At 37.9% G+C, this 22,500-nt stretch overlaps 1 pseudogene; it reads right to left on the bottom strand.

Moving 5' to 3' along the window:
* Positions 1-4,539: 4,539 nt before the first annotated feature.
* Positions 4,540-4,658, bottom strand: LOC112480180 (annotated as a pseudogene).
* Between the last annotated feature and the right edge of the window lie 17,842 nt (positions 4,659-22,500).

Raw genomic sequence — 22,500 nt, 5'->3', positions numbered from 1 at the left:
TCTCATCTAGCTATTTTGGTGCTGTGTAGACTCAGTCCAAGAACCAGAACAGTAGGAAAACTGCCACAGTTATGCTGAATTTTACTGGCTTAGCAATGAGGGGAAACTCGCGTAGCGCTTGCCAGAAAAATAACTGGCTTTAGCTGGTGCTATTAGTCTCACGCTTTTTAGGAGAACTTAATTTAAAACAAAATTGTGGGCCTCACACCCACCCTAATGTTTTGAGACCGCTGTAACAAGCAAATGTTCAAAGTGTTCTTTATGCAACCAAGTGGGCAAGTTTCTTGTTCGGGCTCCATCTATAACAAAAAGATTTTCGTTTGGTGAGCAGTGATCCCTGAGTTAGCACAAGCAAACACATCAAGATGCATTCAGGCTTACAGCGCAGACATCTCTGGGCAGCAAGGTCTAACCTGACAAAATAATCACTATGGAAAAACAACTTACAAATCATACTCGCCACCGAAATAGAAGCTTGGTTTCCTAACTGGCTTCTCAGGGAAGCCCTAAAACAATATGAGGGATTGTTAATTGAGGTTTAGAGTTACTATCTTATGCCTGCACCTTAAGCATTAATTCTGGCTCGTTGCTATGGAGCATGTGCCACATCAACACGAGGGATGTTGGGATTGATCCCTTCGCTACTCGGAGTATCTAAAAGGCTATATTATATTTCAGGAAGTATAAACCTTTGACTCTTCAGTAGCGGTGTTCCGGCTGTAATGTATGTTTCAACTCCATCAGAGACATGGTCTCCTTGGATAAGAGTATGTTGAGAAAATACAGAAGAGAAAATGCCTCCTAAAAGGGGTGAAATAATTTTTCAGAAACTGTACCATGGTTTCCTTCATTCATGTAAAACCTGAGCTTTTCATAGAAACGGTACCAGGTAACAGATAACATTCCTACCTCTACTGCTACTAGTTTTCCTATTGACAGAGCACCTGTAATATTAAAATGCTGTGCTTGATGCTTTATTCACTCACTCACGATACGTAGTAATTGGTGAACCACTGTATCCTCCTCTCCATGAGGCTGAGAAAGGAAATTAATACACATAAAATAATACTCACTAACCTTTACTGAAGCTCAGCTCTTTCCAGACACTATTCCATTGCATACTCTGAAATATTATTTCTCACTTTTATGAAAATGTTATAATATGGGTATTATTTTAACCATTATACAAATGAGGAAGGTGAGTTTTAACATATTGCTTAACCTTTCTGATCCCCAAATAACTAGTAAGGGGACGATAGAATATAGCCACACCTGACTGCTGTCTAAGCCCTCATCCTTTTCCAGTCTGCAGACCACCCACTGTGCATGGAAGCTGCATGCAGAGAAAGTGATTAATGAGCACCCTTAGAATAAGATCTCGTCCTCCATGATGTAATGTAGAGGCAAGTCAACTTCTTGCCTTTCCTCCTTTTAATGATAACAAGAACATTTAACATAGCAGCTCCCCCTTTAACACAATTTTAAGTGTAGAAAACGATATTGTGAAGAACAGGCACGATAGTGTACAGACGATCTCTAGACTTTATTCATCTCACATCATTGATACTTTATACCCATTGAAGAGCCACACCCCATTTCCCTTCACCCCGGCCCTGGCAACCACCATTCTGTCCTCCGCTTCTATGAGTTTGGCTACTTGAGATACCTCATCTCAGTGGGATCATACAGTATTTGTCCATCTACGATTGGCTTATTTCACTTAGTCGACTATCCTCCAAGGTCATCTTAACAAGACCATAGATGACCAATTTTACTGAGAGTGTCACGTGGCAGAATCAGACTAAATGAACAGTCCTTCTAAATACATTCTGTGTCAAAGGAAATAGAAGCAAAGCCAAAGCAAGAGACGGATTTTCTGATGAATCTTGTCAATCCAGGGAACCAAGCTGGAATAAACGGCTCACGCGGGGCCTTTTATGTTGTTAGACAGACTTTTTTTGTGAAGCCTGTAGCTCGTTTTATCACATGCTGTAATTTGGTTTAAAAACTGCATAGTCGAGGTTTATATAATTGAATGCAAGCTACTGACTCAAATGACTGGAATGTCTCAATGGCCATTAGTAAAGTCTTACTTGTTTTCATTTCCCACCCTCCAGATAGACAGTAGAGGATTAGATGAAGAGAATGAATCAGCTCCCTTCCCTGACTGCATGGTCCCTTCATTCTTACAAGGTCGGCCTAATAAATAACATTCCTAGAAGTGAAACAATTACATGCAATTAACGATAGTGATAAATATTGCAAGTTACATGCAATTAATGATAGTGATAAATATTTCTGATAGTTACTGTATCATTTAGACCAAAAATAATTTGAGAAGCAAAGGTGTCATACTTTCTAAAAAGTCAGAAAAACGAACAAGGAAACAATGTTTTTGCTTTCCATAGAGTAAGGAGACAGCTAGTATTGGAATCAAGATATTCTTTTCTCTAAACTACAGGTTTGGGAAAATTTTTTCTCTTCTTTCTTTCTTTTCTTTTCTTTCTTTCTTTCTTTCTCTCTCTCTCTCTCTCTCTCTCTCTCTCTCTCTCTCTCTCTCTCTCTCTCTCTCTCTCTCTCTCTCTCTCTCTCTCTCTCTCTCTCTCTCTCTCTCTCTCTCTCTCTCTCTCTCTCTCTCTCTCTCTCTCTCTCTCTCTCTCTCTCTCTCTCTCTCTCTCTCTCTCTCTCTCTCTCTCTCTCTCTCTCTCTCTCTCTCTCTCTCTCTCTCTCTCTCTCTCTCTCTCTCTCTCTCTCTCTCTCTCTCTCTCTCTCTCTCTCTCTCTCTCTCTCTCTCTCTCTCTCTCTCTCTCTCTCTCTCTCTCTCTCTCTCTCTCTCTCTCTCTCTCTCTCTCTCTCTCTCTCTTTCTTCTTTCTTTCTTTCTTTCTTGCCTTCCTTCCTTCCTTTCTTTCCTTCTTTCTTTCTCAATAAACAGTTTATATCTTTTATTTTAAGTTGTAAAGAAATATTTGGTATATATTCAATAGAAAAATTTTCATATCACTGATGACAGAGAATTGGAGACTCAAAAAGGACTGGGCAATCATCACAGATGCTCTACCTATTCTCCCCGGCTCATTTTCTAGCTCTGCCAATTATAAACCTTGGGAATAACTTCACATAAGCTTCTTCACCTTTCTATGCCTTTGTTTTCTCAACAGTAAAATGGTGTAATAATAACTACTTCACAGGGTTGTTGCAACGGTTAAATGAGTTAATTATACATAGAGTACTTAGAACAGAAATGGAGCATAGTCAGTAACTTATTAAGGTGATGATGTAAAGAACTTGAACATACTTAGTAATGTGTAAATGGTTCATTTCAAAATAAAAAGTATCAATGGAGAATATTAAATATTATGTTTTTTTTAAACTTCAATTTTAAGCTCATGGGATAAATAAACTATAAATCGGGATAAAGGAGGAGCAATGGAAAAAAAGAGAGAGAGAAAGGGCAATGTGGGGGAACTTGAGTAGCTTAGAAAAGCTACATGCCATAACAAATATCCTGAAGTTAGCACAGTGTCTGTGACATAGAGCATCCTTGCTTTTTAAAATTAAATTAAAGCCTGCTGCATTCAGCCAGTCCCAGCCACATCGCACCAGAACTCTACTTTCTAATGTTCCATCTCTGTTTTAAAAAAAAAGGAATCAGCTGCAAAACGTTCAAACAGTTTACAAGTCTGAAAGATCGTGTTTGTGCCAGGGTCTCCCAGCGTGGACGGTCCTGACGGAGGACCCTGCCGGCCCAGCATCATTCGTCAGTGGCCGTGGCCAAGGAGGTGGGTGGCTGCTGATAGTTTTGGCCCATTGGAACCAGCTTTGGACGACTGCCAGCTTGTGTATAAAAGTTTGAAATGTTTGAAACAATACAGTCTTTACAATGTTATAAAATACTAGGGTGGTTCGAAGGGGCTGCAGACTGGCTCGTGGCCAATAAAACCTCAGGACTCCAGTCAGCTGTAACCTGGAGTTTAATGCTGTCTGAGGCGTTCAAGGTCATCTCTCCACGACGTCCTGTAGGTCGGCCCAGTCCTTACAGAGCTACCTGGTTGAGCTGCTGCTCCACAATCACCCCTGCTCGAAATCCCCAAGTCACTTTGCGTCCCTTGTGTCCTCTCTGAAAAATCATTTTGAGAGTTAACTTTAAAAGTCTTACTTAGAAAAACTGTTTTAAAAATTTAACTTCCTTTCTGTTTCTCCTTATTTTAATACTACATGCAATCACCCCTAACCCATCACCCTAAGGCAACCAGCTATATTAATGGTGTATTTCATCTTAGCTCTTCTCTCAGTGAATATTTTTACATATTTATGATCATATTGAATATATAACTTGTAACCATATCTCCCAAACTTTATGTCAAAATTCTATTTCGTATGAATGTAGATTATTTCTTAAGCATAATATTAATGGCACAATTTTTATTTTATGTTATTTTATTTTAATTAATTTTTTTTTTAGGTGAGGCAACCTTTGGTTGACCTCACAGATTGCAAGGACCTTGTCAGCTTACAAGCCCTTATTTTTTTATTTTTTATGCCTACAGCACCTGGTCTTCCTAGGTGGTCTCCCATCCAAGTACTAACCGGGCCCGACCCTGCTTAGCTTCCGAGATCAGATGGGATCGGACTGGTTCCGGGCGGCCTGGCCCTAGACATGATATTTTATTTTGTATTTACTCATGTTCATATTATGGAATACTTATCAGGTTCTTTCACCAAGAGGGTAAATGATATTCCTATTTACATAAAGCTTTTCTGTATTTAATATTTCCTTAGGATAAATTCCCAGATGTAAAATTAAAGGGCCAAGGGAGATGGACATTTTAGAGTTTTGACAGAAGTTCCCAAATGGCTTTCCAAAAAGATGTTCACACCCTCCCCCACCCCCCGCTTAACTAACCACCTGTCAGTAAAGTATAAGAGGGTTCATTTCATTCCTTCATCATCAGCAATAGTTAATAGCAAGCAATTTTCTAAAGAAAGCATTTTTCTAAATATGCTAATATTAAAAATGACAAATTGCCCTATTCGAAAAATGTGTATATTGTTTTGGGCTAGAGAAGTGCTCAATAGCATTACATAGAAAGGGTCATGGAGCTACTGCATGGGTGATTAGTTTTTAGTTTGTTCTCCAAGCAAGAAGTAATTCTTCTGAACGAAAGGGAATTTAATTCTTGGGTGTCACTGGGGTGTAAGAAAAACACTGAGGACAGAGAGACAATAAGAAAGGATGCTGCAGACAGAAAAAAAAAAAAAAAAAAAGACCTACAACTTTATGTGTCCTTCCCCGGGAAGGCAAGCAGCTGGCTTGGAGAAACTGTGGATAAATGCGGAGCACCTAAAAAACAGAATTTGAGGAAGTGTACAAGCAAAAAATTAAGAACATTCTATGATTGCAACAGAGGCCTTGAATCAAGAAGAGGATGCCCCAGTAATAACAGTAAAGGAAAAGGAACCCAGAAGAAACATCTAGAACAAATCCAAAGACAGACATTTGTTCACTTTCATGCAGTTTTAACAGCATGGTTAGCTTCTTAGAAAGAACCAATATCATCTACCTAAAAAACTGTATAATAAAACTTACACAGTTGCCATTCTAGAATGTTCTTTGATCAAGTCCCAAGTTAATAAATCTCTATGAAATATCTTCATATACCTGGGTTACTGGGAATGTACCTTACAAATGTACCTACTTAGAAAAAGGAAAACCGATAAATACCTCCTCTTAAGAAGCATTGACTCATTTTATCTGGATGTTCTACAATTATGTTTACTTCCCTGGCCATGGATCCTACTTCACCGTCATCGGAGACTCAAGTTCTAGGAGGAGATTCCTTATGCACACTCTAACTCTGTGTTTTCCTTCTGAAGGGTATAGTATGGAATCTTTTTAAGAACTTCTCATACTAACTTCGGAGCTGAAGTGCTTTTAAGACATGTTCATGGGAACCCCCATGTATTTTAACGTTTGTATTAATCTACTTTCCTAAAGCCTACGGTTCCTCTCTTATTACATTCCAGTGACGTTTTCTATTTCCCATGTTGCTACATCATCCATGAGTTTTTTTGTTTTTTTTTTGTTTTTGTCTCTTGCTGATAAAATTGAAGTACAACAGTTTCCACCCATGATGCCTTCATTTTAAGCAAAATATAATGAACGAGGAAAATCAAGACTATATCAGATATTCTGGTTTCGGCAAGACTAGACATTTTCCAGATGTTGGGTACTTGAAATCTCCCATCTGTAACACCATGTGTCTCGATTTCAGTTCTGACGTCTGCTACTTAGCTGAGTACTTAAGCTCTATGTCCTTCAGTTAGTTCATCTCTAAAACAGAGATTAAAAATAATACCTAACCTTATGGTATGGGGGGGGAGGGATTAAATGAGTTAATAGGTGGAGTGCTTAGACCATTGCCTACAGAGAAGCACACATTAGATGTGAAATATTTTATTGCTTGTTAGAAATAAACCCTCAGAGCACCTTCTCCTATTGATCTCAGTGCTCCTTCTTTGCTTTTAATCTCTTCCAAATATTCTTCATTGGATTTTCGATTTCCAGAAAGCTTCGTATAACGTCTTAGCCTTTCTTCTCTAGTAGATTGTTTCAATCTGAACCATGTACACCATTCTATTATAAACAAAAATCCCAACCCACTAAGTCTCTTGACATCTGTGAGGCCATATATATAATTTCACGAGCTAAAATGTCAAGTTTACTTTATTACCTAAATGCACCCATAAAAATAAAAGGAATCCATTATAAAAATCAGTAACTAATGAAATCAATACTTAATTCATTAAGTATTCCTTAATGAGTCTTCAAATTCTTGTTTCAGGTGAGATTAAAATTATATTTTAAAGTGCCTTTATATTTATGGTACAATACTAGGCAGTTTAAGCTAACGCAAACGACTGTTTTCATGTCTTGCCTCTTACTTGTTAGCGTCCATCTATACCATAGATTAGATATGTTATTGCTGAGAAGAGTAAAAGTGCTTCTTTTAATTCAAATCTGTTAACGTTTCAACATTTTAATCACTCTGTCCATGTTTTCAATTTCTTTAGAAAGAATTCTACCGTAATTAAGCAAAACAGTAGACTGATGACTGATTGCAAAGCAGCTGTGTCAAAAATAAACAGGGCTTTGAACTCAATAAGCTTTTCTTTTCCCAAACTTCTCTGTGTATATATAAACACACCCCATGTCCCCAGGTCCTCTCCGTAGTTCACACACTTAAATTATTCTCAATTAGGTATTTCTCTACTTGTCTTTTTTTTTTTTAAAAAAAAAAAAAAAAACAATAGAAATATTGTTTTTTTCTCTGTACCCCTGCTATTTCTTCCTCACTGAAATATCGTCACTGTATTGCTTTTGTTCTCTAATCATTTTATACATCTGGCCCCTCCAACCAAATGCTAAGCAGGTCAAGAGCAAGAACTCTGCCTTTTTGTAGCTTTTAAATGCCCAGTCTCTGTCATATGCCTTACAAATGCTTAATGAATTAAGCAACCATTAATTATATGATTTAAAAAACAGCAAACAATAAATGAATATAAGAAGACTATTAGATAGTTTGTAAGATGTGGTAGATATCTCCTTGCAAAGGTCATAAAAATAGTATTCTTAGAAAGTTCATTAAAACATTCAGACATATTTTCAACTGGTATTTATCTTATAGGAGATCCATAATTTAAGGATATCTTACTGAAAATATTCACTGCTTTGTGTGACTTTTTTATGTCAACCCTTACCCTTCTAAAATTTTTCTACTTCTCCTATGACCTAGATATTATTTTTGTTTATTCCCATCCATTAAAAAAGGATTCTCCGGACAGAAAAAAAAAAAAAAAAAAAGACCTACAACTTTATGTGTCCTTCCCCGGGAAGGCAAGCAGCTGGCTTGGAGAAACTGTGGATAAATGCGGAGCACCTAAAAAACAGAATTTGAGGAAGTGTACAAGCAAAAAATTAAGAACATTCTATGATTGCAACAGAGGCCTTGAATCAAGAAGAGGATGCCCCAGTAATAACAGTAAAGGAAAAGGAACCCAGAAGAAACATCTAGAACAAATCCTAAGACAGACATTTGTTCACTTTCATGCAGTTTTAACAGCATGGTTAGCTTCTTAGAAAGAACCAATATCATCTACCTAAAAAACTGTATAATAAAACTTACACAGTTGCCATTCTAGAATGTTCTTTGATCAAGTCCCAAGTTAATAAATCTCTATGAAATATCTTCATATACCTGGGTTACTGGGAATGTACCTTACAAATGTACCTACTTAGAAAAAGGAAAACCGATAAATACCTCCTCTTAAGAAGCATTGACTCATTTTATCTGGATGTTCTACAATTATGTTTACTTCCCTGGCCATGGATCCTACTTCACCGTCATCGGAGACTCAAGTTCTAGGAGGAGATTCCTTATGCACACTCCAACTCTGTGTTTTCCTTCTGAAGGGTATAGTATGGAATCTTTTTAAGAACTTCTCATACTAACTTCGGAGTTGAAGTGCTTTTAAGACATATTCATGGGAACCCCCATGTATTTTAACGTTTGTATTTAATCTACTTTCCTAAAGCCTACGGTTCCTCTCTTATTACATTCCAGTGACGTTTTCTATTTCCCATGTTGCTACATCATCCATGAGTTTTTTTGTTTTTTTTTTGTTTTTGTCTCTTGCTGATAAAATTGAAGTACAACAGTTTCCACCCATGATGCCTTCATTTTAAGCAAAATATAATGAACGAGGAAAATCAAGACTATATCAGATATTCTGGTTTCGGCAAGACTAGACATTTTCCAGATGTTGGGTACTTGAAATCTCCCATCTGTAACACCATGTGTCTCGATTTCAGTTCTGACGTCTGCTACTTAGCTGAGTACTTAAGCTCTATGTCCTTCAGTTAGTTCATCTCTAAAACAGAGATTAAAAATAATACCTAACCTTATGGTATGGGGGGGGAGGGATTAAATGAGTTAATAGGTGGAGTGCTTAGACCATTGCCTACAGAGAAGCACACATTAGATGTGAAATATTTTATTGCTTGTTAGAAATAAACCCTCAGAGCACCTTCTCCTATTGATCTCAGTGCTCCTTCTTTGCTTTTAATCTCTTCCAAATATTCTTCATTGGATTTTCGATTTCCAGAAAGCTTCGTATAACGTCTTAGCCTTTCTTCTCTAGTAGATTGTTTCAATCTGAACCATGTACACCATTCTATTATAAACAAAAATCCCAACCCACTAAGTCTCTTGACATCTGTGAGGCCATATATATAATTTCACGAGCTAAAATGTCAAGTTTACTTTATTACCTAAATGCACCCATAAAAATAAAAGGAATCCATTATAAAAATCAGTAACTAATGAAATCAATACTTAATTCATTAAGTATTCCTTAATGAGTCTTCAAATTCTTGTTTCAGGTGAGATTAAAATTATATTTTAAAGTGCCTTTATATTTATGGTACAATACTAGGCAGTTTAAGCTAACGCAAACGACTGTTTTCATGTCTTGCCTCTTACTTGTTAGCGTCCATCTATACCATAGATTAGATATGTTATTGCTGAGAAGAGTAAAAGTGCTTCTTTTAATTCAAATCTGTTAACGTTTCAACATTTTAATCACTCTGTCCATGTTTTCAATTTCTTTAGAAAGAATTCTACCGTAATTAAGCAAAACAGTAGACTGATGACTGATTGCAAAGAAGCTGTGTCGAAAATAAACAGGGCTTTGAACTCAATAAGCTTTTCTTTTCCCAAACTTCTCTGTGTATATATAAACACACCCCATGTCCCCAGGTCCTCTCCGTAGTTCACACACTTAAATTATTCTCAATTAGGTATTTCTCTACTTGTCTTTTTTTTTTTTTAAAAAAGCATCCCCAGATGCTTCACTATCTTCACTCACTGCTCTGTCTACAAGTGCCCTGTTCTGCCAAGCCTGTCTTGGAGATTTTACGTTTACAGCAAACTGACTCAGTATACACACTGAAAACTCTGGTGAACAGCTCAGCCCAGTGCTGGTCTTGATGCCTGGCCAACAGGCTCAAACAACAGACATAAAAGCTAAATCTGTACTTCCATTCAGTTACGAGGTTGCCAAGTTAGTTTTCCTGATACTGTACCTACAGTATATCCATCTCGCAATGTCTCAGACTCACTTCATTAACTTTGTGACATCAGCCTCTGATGTTATGAACTCAATTTTGCTAATATAAATGATACAGTACTATATAGAAATTTAAGAGGTTGTAACATTAGAAGTCTCTTCAAGATTCCCATAACAGTTAAAGAACAAGGAACCCAAATTCCCAGAACCAATTCTTGCTGGGAAATAATTCTTTATGTATGATCTTAATGCTAGTCTCCCTTCCCCCAGCCCTCTGCTTCTGATTCCCATTTATATTGCAAATAGCTTTTAATGATAGAACAGGGAAATATATTGTGGTTTCACACTTTCAGGGATTTTATGGTCACTTATTCCTAACTAGGAGATAGAGACACATAGCAGAAAAGTATTTTTTTTTTAACATAAACCAGTTTAGTATATTGTGCTCTTTGTTATAAGAATATATGTATTTAGAAATAATATTATTCAAAGATCAACTTATAGAAGAATGTTTTCTCAATGGAAAGCCTCTATATCTGTAATGCTTAGCATAAGATGGATTTACAAGCTCAGTCACTAAATTGGTTTGACTAATTTGGAAACTCCAATTCGTCACCATGAATCTATATCACATACGATGGAGAATATGGAAACTGGACACGCTATTGTGCTCACAGAAGTAATGAGTGTTTGTTCAACATCAATTATACCTCATAAGAAGTAGCTTATCTCAAAAAGCAAATGTAAGCAGATTTTCTTATATGATTCCAATATCTCCATTGCTCTTCACATCTTCTCTGAGTTTAGCAGCTGTCAATAATAGTGCAATAGGTTGGCTAATGTCCATGTAGCAAAAAGAGTGGACAGGCAGTCCTGTGAAGTTAAGACATAGGTCTGCCTGCATGTAACTCCCGGCTTTGTCGTTATTTAATGAATGACCTTGAATATGTTGTTTAACAGCTCAGGGCTTTAAATTCCCGTCTGTAAAGTGAGAAATGAATCAACATAGGGCTGTGATAGAGATTAAATAGTATAGTGCATTGCAAAGTTATCATGACAGTTCCCAGTGCCTAGTAGATGGAGAGAGGCAGACAGATGATAGATATAGACACAAAATTGATATTAAGACATGCTGACAGTTGAATATTTAGTGAGTCAAAGTGACGAAAAATAATTGCCTTTGAACATCTCTGATGTTAATACTGACCCTAACTTAGATTGATTTCTCCCATATGCCACCTTCAAAATCCAAAAAATATATGTCCTTTGGAACATAAGTGTGATCCGGCCTTCATTGTCACTTTGAGTATTAGAATGTGGAGACAGTAGACAAGCAGATGTTGGGCTTGGCCCAGGTCTTCAAATGACCCATGTGCTCTTAGAGACATCATAAACATTTCATTTTAATGAGTTCCTTTCCTGAAAATCTGCCTTTACTACCTCACCAGATCTTGTATATCCAAGTCTAAGCTTTAATGCCCTGTCTTCCACATAGGCAAAGCGCTTTGGCTTTTCCGCTGTGCTTACATGAAGCATTTAATAGAATCTTTCCAACACAATTTATTGGTTTTGTATTCCTATGCTATGGACAGCCTCTAGTGAGTAAGCAGCTTAGGAGGAGGGCCTATCTTTGTGTCTCCCGCCAAAGCCTATCACAAGGTCCCTGGGAAAAGGTTCTGCAGACATTTGTTGAGTTGAATTAAACAATAAAAGTGAAAGTAGCATTTAAAAACTATACGGAATCACCAGTTGAGACTGAAACTTAGGTTGTCGGGTTGGTATCTTGGTGCAGCAAGCGTTTCTCCTTCACTAAGGAGGCCACGTTCCCAGATTTATCCCAGATCTTTCCTATACACTCTTGTTATTTTATTAATTATTTTATGCTGCTATTCAAATAGTGTCAAAAAACTAGAACAGTGCTTAGCCAAAAGATGGTTAATTAAACATTTTAACTTTAAAATGACCATAGAGAAAAAGGGTGTAAAAGTGATCTTGGAAATAAATTCGTACAACTATTAGATGATCTCTTTTTCTACTATTCCAAATAATTTCAGGGGAAAATTTTAATAAGCATGGACATTGGGCTTGTGAAAGCTACGGCTTGAATTAAGCAGACTAGAGATACTCAAACATCAGCAGGATACATGCAACACAGCCCAGAAACGAACACGGCACACTCTTGTCTCCGGCAGGTTTCACATTGCTTTCCAAGACCCCAGAATAGTATTTATTCCTAATGCAGCTATATGGGAGAATTAAAAGTAGGGAAAACAATATCAGAGGCAGGTATTCTGCTCCTGGCAGGGCTCTAATTCTATTTCCTGTTTGACATATCATTTTATTTCCATTTTCCCTAAATGTAATATAGGAACTTTCCATAATAAACGATTCTCTAATTTGCCACTCCTTTGATTGGCATTTTTGATTTTTTTTTTTTTCAAGGAATCTATCGGCTGTTCCTTCACGAGTTGCAAAAATAAACGAAAAAACTAAACCACATGCCATTGTTGGGCAGAATTTTCTGAATTTGTCTTGAAGCCAAGAGAATTTATTTGACTGTCTGGGGAGTATTGAGGCAGATCTCTTATTCTCAAACAGATACCGAAGTTGCTTGAACAAATGGTTCGTGTTAGCCGGAGAAAGACACTGAATCTAAACCATGTGCCTCTGGACCTTGTGGTTTCAAGTTGAACCACAAGCAGCAAGAAGAGCTGTCAGTCTCTAGTCTTGATTTCAGCCATGCTCGCGGGAAGAGAAAAACTGTCAGCGGCACCTATGGTGTTGTCTTAATAGGGGGAACCTGTGAACTCTGCAACACAGGCGAGTCGGTAGTTGTGTGAAGGATAAGAGATGGTATCCAAAGCCGCACCCAGTGGGACATCACAAAGACACGCGATTTTTCTCTACGGGTCTCTACACATGGTAAATGTAACAAACTGAAAGCTTTCTGGGGAACAGATACAACCCGGGGAGGTAAAGGAACATAAAAACCAGGCATCTTCTGATAGTTATCATAAAGCTGAAGAAAAACATCCCCGAAGAATTAGTTTAGAGACCCAAGAAGACTAAGGTTACTAGACCAGAAAAACAAGAAAGACAAATTCCTGAGTGGTACCATCTATCAAACTCCTAAAGCAATGCTGGGATGTTCTAAAGGAATATTAAGTGCTGTTTTATGTCACGAAGGCAAGAGAATCACTTATCCACATATAAGTGTGGCTTCCTCAGTTACTACACTCACACCTTAACCAAACCACTTAGATTATGGAAAAAAGATTCTGAAAAATGGAGAAAGGTTTGACTTTGAGTTATCTGGCCACTGGATGGGATTGTAAAAACCTTTTATGTTTCCTCTCTCTTGCCTTCTGTTAAAAAGCCTTTCTCTCTCTTAGAGGGATTTATTTTAGGCAGCTGGTATGTCCATCAGTTATGTTATTAATAAAATTATGATATCAGACTCTAAAGAACTCTCTATAATTTGCGGGTGAATTGTGACATATTACATAGCCGTCAAGTGGATTGTCATGCCATACAAGTGCTCTGATTAATAAGAGAAACCACACAGGTAAATTACCTTCCATCTTGTGCACTGTAAGAATTAGAATAATTTCTGGTAATTTTAATCAGCCGAAGAGCAGAATCAGATGAGTCATCATTCCAAAGCACATTTCGAAGTACAAATTTGTTCAAATAAAACAAATTAAAACAATACCCATGTAAGGCCCCCAAAGAGTCAATTACAACAATCCATGTAGACCTGTAAGCTCAAAACTAAATTTGAGCCCACATGTCAGTCAGTATTTATTAACCACCTACTATGTGTCAAGCATATGTGGAATTTGTCAGTCCACATCCTAATGCTACAGAACGTTCTTGGAATTGCTACCTCATTCCAAAACCCATGTTGACTATAAGGTTTGGTCATATTTAAATTCTGCAAATATCTATACAACAAAACATTCTCAAACACCATCATGCTCTATCACCATTTAATTAGCCAAACTGCAAACATTCAGTTGACCTATGATATAACCCTGAATGTGTCAATTGTGCTCATGATCAGTATAAATTGAAGGCTGCCATCATAATCCTTGGTTTTCTTAAATGCTAAGGTGCATTTTTTTTTTCTATTTTAACATTTCTGGAATTAAGATGTGTCTCATAATTGTGTATGCATTGGTTTGGGGCTTATTTACTCTCCTTTTAGTCTTCCCAACACTAAAAAGCTTGTCATTATATCAGATTTACATCTTAAAATGGGAGGTTGTTAGAATACAGTAATGCTGGAGTTTTCCTAACTCGTTCAATAATCCCATACATACACCACCCATGCACAGTAGAAGAAGGGAAAAAAAATGTTCCAGAACTTCAGTTTTATAATTCTCCTGACAGACAGACACAGCCTCAGCATGACTGCAGAATATCACAGTTCATATTATCAGTTTCCAGCAGATGGCATCTCACACTTTTAGGTCCCTCATTAAGGAACCTGTAGGAAAGCCATGTCCCCTGCCTGGGTAACACACGGAACTCAAAGCCATGCTTGTTGTTTCACGAGAGCGTGTTTGCCAGCAAAGCCTCCTAGGCTGGGAATCTTCTGCAGCTGGCCTCAGCATGTGGTCACTGGGGTCGCCCACAAGCGTTTGGTATTTTCAGCGGGGCCAGAGCCTCGTGCGCATTTTAATGACAGTACTGCCTGTTTTAGAACAGTCTGCACTGCATAATTGTAGGGTGAGGTGGGAATTATGAGTCTTAAACAAGTACCGTAGGTGGGGATAACATGTGTATTAAAATAACCAAAACCACTCGCTCTATTTTTCTGTAGATAAGCCTCACACAGCTATGATTCATGGCACTGTAAAGCTTTCTTTCTGGGGGAAAATCTCGCAGTCCTTCACTGTGACTTCTGCTTGGATATTTAATTATTATTATTTTTTTTACCTTTGCTAAAAATGCTATTACAACAATATTTGCGTTTAGTATTTTAATGAATAAATAAAAGTCACATTAACCCGTGATCATAGTATATCAGGTGCTTCTTGTCTAAGTCACTTGAAGAAAGAAAGAAAGACACACCTCAAATGGCAATAGCCAAGCATACCTTTTTACTTTTCTGTATTTGTGGAACCCCCCTCCCTGTTTCTTAGTCAAATGGCCCAGCTGACTTTTTCTCAGAAGTCTATTTGTTCTTTTTAAACTAAAGATGTCAATGAGGATGAGGCTCCATAAGGATAAAGAAAACCTCTTTGGTTTAATCATCAACCCTGAAAATCAGCAACAGAGATCAGCGTGATTAGCATGCATTTTGAGCTACGCTGGGTCTTCAGATTGATGGAAGTTCTTAAAGGCTCTGAGAATCAAACTGGGGAAATAAAGTCATGCTTTAAGATAATACAGTTCTAAAAATTCAAGTTTAGATGACATCATAAAATGTGATACGTAACAAATTGCTAACCCAACAGCCCAAAGAATAGAACCAAAAGCAGTTAGAATGGAAAACTATTTCAGGCAAGAACTAATGAAAAGTAACATGGTTTTGATGCTATGATGGAGAGAAAAATTCAAATATAGTACTTATTTGGAAGGAGGTGATCTCAGAATTTGTCAATTGAATAAATGTAGAGACTGAATTAAAAATTATAGGTAAATCTATGTTGGTAGAATGCTGGTATCACAAATCTACAGTGGAGCACCAATTTTAGAGAAAAGATTAAAAATTCTGATTAAGGTTAGCTTGAGCTGAAAGAAGGACTTTACAATAAAAATGTCTAGAGGGTAGTTGCAAATATGGATCTGGAGTTCCAGAGTAGTTGGCATCATAGCTTGTAATTCAGGAGTCTTCCATGCAAGATAAAGGTCGAAAACTCAGAGACTGGTCAAATCTCTGATACAGAGACTCTGATATACAGAGTAAGAAATAGAGTTATGAAAACCATAGAAGTAAATGAAATTTGGGCTGGATTGTTATTCTATAATGGGTATGACTTAAACTTCTGCAGAGTGAGGCTGACTCTATGACAATTGTATTTAACGATGAGTTAAGAAAAAAATTTTCAGGCACTGTATTCATGCTCCATGAGTCTATATGACTTAGGGCCTCGCTGGGTTCCCTAGTCCTCCTTGAAAACTAATTATAATGTATTCATTTGGATCGACTATTCATCATTTTCCCAAAATACATGATCTTCTTTCTACCCCCTCAATCAATGGCCAAATCCCTTTAAAGAGAAAAATAAAGATCATTTTATTTTTCACATTAAAGAGTCACTTCCGAAACTCTGTCTAATTAAATGGCCACTATCTAACTTTTTTCTAGACAGTTCAAGCAAAAACAAGATTTAGAATATTGAACAGATTAACTGTCTTCCTAGGTAGCATTATCTCTAATTTAGTTATCAGCCAGTGAAAATGGACAACCGGAGTGGGTTAAAGGGGTTATATCTGTCATTTAAAGCCATAAGTTTTAGGATTGTCTGGAGACAAAAGTCAGAAGTGACTATCAGGAAGAAAAACCTCAACTCCTTTTTTATTCCCAGATGGAGCCCAAAAATGACTGCGTAAGCAAGAGAGGGACACATTCCTCTTTGTCCTCTACCTTTGATTTCCTCATTCTATCATGTTCCATCAGAAACCTGGCCCTGTGTTCAACTCACACTACTGAACACATCAAACGACTTCACACACAGTTTAATCAGGTGGGCAGAGGCCATGGGGAGAGGCAAGGTTGGATTCCTATCTTGGATAAAGTCAAACTAAGTAGAGAACACTGTGAACCAGTAGTGGAGAACTTTCCAGAACCCACCTCTGCTGTGAAGGTTTGGGGTGGGGTCAGGCTCAAGGCGACCTTTTAGAGTATCATTGATTTAGACTGGGCAAAAGTGGGGAGAGGGCGTTACCGTGACAGAGGGCAGTAGGAAGTGGAGGAAACTGGGGATCTCAAAATTTTGGGGAGCGCTCACATTCACAGGCGCTCGAGCGACATGCTAGTCTGTGTCCCCTGCTATAGTCTTTCTTCTGGGGCTTATTCTGTGATTCACCCAGGCCAGATTTTTTAAAAAATTGACTGTCACACACCAGTCATATTTTAAATATTTACCCTTTTAAAGATCATGATTCTTAATTTACATGAATGAATATGGTGTCATAATTGATGTAAAACTGATAAAGTCTGAGAGAGTTTTTCAGAAAAGCTTTGGAAACCATGGGCAATGTAAACTCCCATGGTGCCAGGTCTGCAGAGGGCTAATTTTATGACCTTACTGCTAATACTTTATATTTACTCTATTTGGACAAACTTAGGGGAGGAAATACACTTTCTTTTTCCACAGAAGAAATAAACACTAGTGCATTAAGATGTTACATACAGGAGTTCAATGCCTGTACTGTGGTTCCACCACACACTCATGGGTGATTCCATCCTCTGAGCAAAGGAGACTAGACCGGGATTTCTTCCTCTGGTCAAACATCCCCTACCTGAGGCACCAGGATCTTGTTCGGCACTCGGGTCCAGAAACAGCAAATTCAATCTAGCTGTGGCAAGCCCAGGGTGAACTGGAATGCCAATTCCAGACCGGGGCTGCAAACCACGAGCCTCTGGAAACAAAGCTTGGACTTGGAGAAACGACACAGACCTCCAGCCAAGAAATCTCACCCAGTTTTTTAAAAAGCTTCAGTGCACAGTGAACACAGATAACTGTTAACAGCACTGCTGTTTTTGTTGCAAACATATCAACCTCTGCGTTTACTATAAGGTGCCATAAGCCAGAAAACAGCTCACCTTCCCTAGATCCTTAGTCTTTGGGTTATCTGGGTCAACTGGATTGAGAACGGTAGCAGCAACTTTTTGCGCTCCAGTGTACTAAGAGTTTTTTTCCTCATTTGTCAATTTGTCAATTAATAGATTCATAAATTAGCTGTAGCTACAAAGGAAAAATAAAATGGATATTAGAGGCAGATCTATCAATTATCTATCTATCTATCTATCTATCATCTATCTATCCATCCATCCATCCATCCATCCTCCATCCATACATTATCTATCTATCTATCTATCTATCTATCTATCTATCTATCTATCTATCTATCTACCTACCTACCTATCCATCCATCCATCCATCCATCCATCCATCCATCCATCCATCCACCCACCCACTCACTCACTTACCTACCTATCATCTACCCTATCAACCTATCTATCGCTATCTCTCTTCAGGTCATAATTGGCCATTATTTTGACTCTTAAGACATCTCCCCAAAGTATTAGAGACAGCAAGTCCAGAAGGTAAACTCCATCTCAGCCTGATAAACTTGGACTCCGTTCCATTCTCTGTCACATCTCTCTAATCATGTCTTGGTCAAGCCACTCCCCCCTCTCAGTTTATTCTTGACTGAAATATATAGTACAGAAATTCAGGAAGATAATGTAATATAATGAAGTACACTGATGCCTTAAAGAACACTTTTTTTGGAACTTCCTCAAACTTAAAATTATAATTGTCTGATGCAATGTTTATTTTCTTTAAAAAAAAGTTTTCAGTTGCATTAGCCATGAGAATGATTTGTCTATTTGTGTGGGTGCCATATAAGTAGGTTCTATTTTTTAAAAATAGGCATAGCTTTAAATTCCTAAATTGCTGGGAAGAAAGCACAGTTTAAGTCAGGAGAGGTGCATCTGAATGATGATGGTGGTAGACGTGATATTGATGTTGCTGATGATAGTATCGATTTGTTGAGTGCTTAGTCTGTGCCAAGAATCATGTTGTGCTTTACAGTATATAATTTTAATTAACTGAACTTCTGAAAGTTGGTCTTAAATATTCTTTTCTTTCCTCTATTAACTGTCAACACTAAGCTTCTGAAGCCAATAATGAATATCACATCAAGTCATCATCTGTTCTCTCTCACAACTTAATGAATGATTTACCATTATTTAATTGGTGGACACAAGTTCCAACCAGTGGCAGTGCTAATTAATTTGCAGAATCACCAGACCAATATGAGAACTAAAAAAAATTAAAATGGTAAATATTTCACCCTTAACTAGCAAGATAATGAGTTATCTGCTTCTGTCTTCATTAGCTACTGTATGGAAACTTGCCAAGCAGTGATAAGCTTCATAAACAATCTTTTATTTTGGCATTTAATATTCTTGGCTCCTTCTTAGAGGGGATAACATTGTCTGAAGTTAAGAGATAGAGTAAAACATCATCAAATAAATTCCAGCTTAATCTCAAAGAGTTGTTGCTATATTCTTGATTCATGATTGTTGTTTATTCCTATTCCATTTAAATTCTTTATTTATTGAGTACTTAATTTATGCCTGACACTGTTCTAGGTACTTCCTATATATTATCTCGTTGGACCTCACAGAAAGCTTATGCTATAGATTTTAATTTTATCTTCTCCATTTGACAGATAGCAACGAGGGCGACTTAGCCACTAAGATACAGGCAGCAAACGAGAAGGCTGGGATGGAAACTCAGGCTGTGTTTACTGTCCTCGCTCTAGTGTGGATCTGAAGATCTACCTTGCTTGCCTACTCCGTGACTCCAGGTGTGTTTCCATGCATATAGTAGGTCGGTGTGACTGAAACTGACTAAATTTTCCTTTTCTTAAGCATAAGAACTAGGAGTTGTAAGCACAATACGGAAGAGACCTCACATGACACATCTCTCAAACTTAAAATTATAATCGTCTGATCCTTCCCACTTCAATCAAAGGATCATCGGTGAAAAGGAGGTGGGGTAGCTTTAGGCTGCCCTAACCCATCAATCATATTTCAATATGAGAGATTCTATTTTTATCTGTTTTAGATCGTATAGGTCCAAACAAGATATCATTTTGCCAGGGGTGTGTCTGTGTGTGGGGAGTGGGGGAGAGTGTGTGTGTGGGGGGGAGGAGGCGGTAAAAATGGTTCTTTTATTCATAGGAAAGAAGAAAGTTAGAAAACTCTATGTTGAGGATGACGTAGTAGAACTTCTGAAGTCCCCATTAAAAGGTCAAACTTATGTGTAGGCAGAATTCTCACATTCCCAAATACCCAAAAATCTTCACGGAAGGGGGCTAAAGTCAGCCAGTCTTCAAAATCCATGTACACACCTATTTTAGCAAGTTTAATGATGATGGTAGAGAAATTATATAGCTAACCTTTCTTGAATGTCCTAGTAAAGCTATTACAGAGTGCAACATGCTCCATAAATGCCATGTTGGTATATCTCACTTGTGCATTAATCAAGCACAGATGCTCAGCATACAGGAAGATGGTGCCACATCCACGAATCAATATAATTAAACCCTTAAGTCATAAATGAAAGACATTACTTTTGAACCACTCTTTTCCGGATTTGCAATGGAACATTAATAAGTTCTGAAGCTGGACACACTATGTATTTAAATTCTGAAACCTGTTTGACAACATGCTGTATTATGTGTACAAAAATGAAGCTTTGCCCTCGCCAACATTAGGCTCTGTGCCCAGAATGACTTTTTTTACTTGGCATAGTGGGGCATGATTGGTAGCATTTCGCTAGATGCTTTTAGTCACTCCCTGTGATGAGGGGCATTAGCAAGATGGACTTTCAGAGTAATGTTTATTTACTGTGACAGTGGAATAGATTAAATTTAACTGCTTTATGGGAAGGTTGACCCAAAACACTTGCTTCTGCTAGTGTATGGCTCTGGGTGCCTGGGTGTTAGCGACCCATAGCTTTTGCTTTTTCTTGTTGGAATTTAGTTACCGACTGACTCATTCGATGACTACCATGGGTTTTAATGACAGGGCGGTCAATCGCATTAGGCATCTAGGTTCTTAAACACAGAGCACTTTTGCTAAGGAAAGAACACTAATCAAACATCTAAAGCAGAACACCATTCTTTCAACCACCACAATAACAGAAAACAACAACTAATATTCATGAAGCACCTGTAGGACACACCCAAGATAGTGTTTGGGGAACTCTTATTTTCTGTTTTCATTCACTCTGTGGGACTGTGAAGTACAGGGCAGAGATTTGCTGTGGCTCTGGTCACTTGCAATATTGACATGACCCTCAAAATGAGAAAATACCAAAAAAGTTAGATGTTTCTCTAAAGGATACCAAAAATAAAAATAAAAATAAATAAGAAACCATGTAATTCCTCCCATAGCTGAATGAATTCTCATTCATGTTGCTCGTGAAAAAGGCGATCCCAATAAAACAGAATATTGCATCCACTGAGTCCACTCCTGGCGTGTCTGTGCGGATAAAACTTTAAGTTACTATTGTTAGTGGATGTTGGTCAGACGGGAAACAGGGAGGTAAGTGAAACTGGAGATTAGGAAGTAACAAAAGAAGAGAAATGAAAACCAGGCTTCTGCAACTTTTGATCATTCTTAAACACAGCGGGATCCACGATTATAAAGGGAAGCAAATCTTGTGGAAATGTGATGGTGACACGTCTGTACTACACACTGAGTAATTTCCCGTGGAACAAAAAAAAAGTGAAGGTTTATTTTACTGTGAAATAATGTACTCCACTTGGCTGACTTGCCAGCAAAGCAACAGAAAAACTACAGAAATTGTGTTTGCTCTAGGAAAGAGATATTGGGGAAGTTTTCGAAGCAGAAAAGGGATCTGGGTCTAATGCTCCTTCAGACACCGTCTTCCAATGGTATAAAGAGGTTCCATCGGGCCATCTCAGAGCCAATAGTTACTTTCCTCAAAGCATTCATCTTCAATAACTTGTTGAAGTCCACATTAAGAGGTCAGATCTATTCGTGGACAGAACTTACTTTATGAATAGTAGTGGGAGATACACACTGATTCTACCTGGTATGATTTTAAGGGTCCCCCCCAAAAGAATCTCCACCTTCAACGTATTTCCTCTAAGCTGGGCTATTTCAGGGTCTAAATTTCCATCCATTACTGATTTGTTGCTTTAGGAGAAATCCTTTGTTTTCTCTAGAGGGCTCAACTTAAAATAGCAGTGCCTAGGAACGAAACAGCGACTAGACCTAGCTTTCAATTAGTTGACAAGATTGTCTTCTAACACGAAAGCGGGCTGAGTGTAGCCCCAAGAAAAAATGTGATCCAAGAAAGTGTTGCCAAGAGAGAAGAGAAGGAAATGTCCGAAGCAGAAGCAAAAGGTTCTCAGCAGAGAGGTCTGGAACAGGATCTCTCTATCATTAGTTGGTGGAAAAGTGAGCAGATGAAAAAGGACGTGGCACTTTCTAACTTGTTTATATGACTCCAAGCATCCTCCCTAGATGCTTCATGGCCCAAGGAGTAATGCTCCAACAATATATTTACACTACCTCCGCTATGGGAAACACATCATAGACTTGTTACGAAAGTGCCATTCTGCGCTCCATCCTCTACCAGCTCCATTTTGGGTCC

Source organism: Pteropus alecto, unplaced genomic scaffold, assembly GCF_000325575.1.
Source record: "Pteropus alecto unplaced genomic scaffold, ASM32557v1 scaffold134, whole genome shotgun sequence".
In the NCBI taxonomy this organism is placed as follows: Eukaryota; Metazoa; Chordata; class Mammalia; order Chiroptera; family Pteropodidae; genus Pteropus; species Pteropus alecto.
The sequence above is the reverse complement of the archived record's forward strand: the minus strand, read 5'-3'. Positions and strand labels throughout refer to the sequence as shown.